This window comes from Galeopterus variegatus, unplaced genomic scaffold (genome assembly GCF_000696425.1).
Source record: "Galeopterus variegatus unplaced genomic scaffold, G_variegatus-3.0.2 Scaffold1237, whole genome shotgun sequence".
Lineage (NCBI taxonomy): Eukaryota > Metazoa > Chordata > Mammalia > Dermoptera > Cynocephalidae > Galeopterus > Galeopterus variegatus.
The window spans coordinates 222,976-223,967 of record NW_007727348.1 but is presented as its reverse complement, the minus strand read 5'-3'; the positions used below and the strand labels follow the sequence as shown (position 1 = coordinate 223,967).

Genomic DNA, 992 nt, shown 5'->3' with positions numbered 1-992 from the left:
CAGTCCCCGCCCGCGGCACTGCGGTTTCCCTTTCCTCCAGTGCCCCGCACCCAGCCCGCCGAGAGGTCACCGGGCAGAGATTTCCTCCAGCTTGCCATCCTCCGTCCTCTCCCCGCAGTTTCACTTCCCATGCCCACCCCCACCCACCTTTGCGCCCTGGGTTTGGGGACGTCTGGGTGGACAGCAGAACCGAAGACTGTCCTTGGCGCCCTTCCTCCCTGTTCTCCAGCGCCCCAGTCCCCCAGCGAGCGAAAGCCCAGGAGCGCCTCCGCGAAAGACCGGGTGCGGCGCGGTCCCTGCCCTGCAATCGCGTCCCACTCCCGCCCCTGCCTGGGAAGCAGGTCCCTCCCGGAGCTCTGCGACGCTCCTTTTCCGCGCGCCCCGGACAGTCTCCCGAAGCCTCGGGATGGGAGGGCTCGCGGGGGCACCGGCATCTCTCCCCGCGCCCTCGGTTCCGCCCTTGCTGCAGCTCCCACCTGGGCTCCGGTCCTCCGCTGCTGCAGCCTCCTCCAGACGCGCAGCCGCCTCCAGTTGCTGCACCCTGCTCGGCGCCCGCAGTTTTCACCAGGGGTGGGGGAGCGGGGGGCGGGGAGGGCCCGGGGGCTCAGCCAATCAGAGGCTGAGAGGGGAGAAAGGATGATGGAGGGGGGCGGGGAAGGGAGGAGAAGGCGCCGGGTGTTGGTGTGGGAGAGCGGCCGGCTGCTGCAGATGGGGGACCTAGCCCTGTGTCCGTCAGGCCTGGCCAGGACGGGAGGGTTCGGGACCCCGGGGATCAGGGTGGGGCAGCCCAAAGAACATCAGCCGCCTCCCTGAGCACCTCGCTGATCGCTCTGCTTTGAAAGCTTTAATCCTTTCTTCTGACCTATTCTTCAGAAGTCTGTGGGAAAACCAGGGGGTAAGGAGGGCCGGATGGAGGCTGGCAACCCGTCACTTTGGGCACTGCCCACGCTTCCGTGTCTTCTTTTCAACTGCAGTTCACCCCCTCCGGAGCC

General features: G+C 67.6%; 1 protein-coding gene across 1 annotated transcript in view; it reads right to left on the bottom strand.

Moving 5' to 3' along the window:
* The window catches only part of THY1 (Thy-1 cell surface antigen), a 4,865-nt gene extending 4,301 nt beyond the window's left edge, over nt 1–564 (bottom strand). The window contains exon 1 of the mRNA XM_008575764.1: nt 477–564. The gene's annotated coding sequence lies outside the window, so the exon portion shown is untranslated. The remainder of the gene's footprint in view (nt 1–476) is intronic.
* Between the last annotated feature and the right edge of the window lie 428 nt (nt 565–992).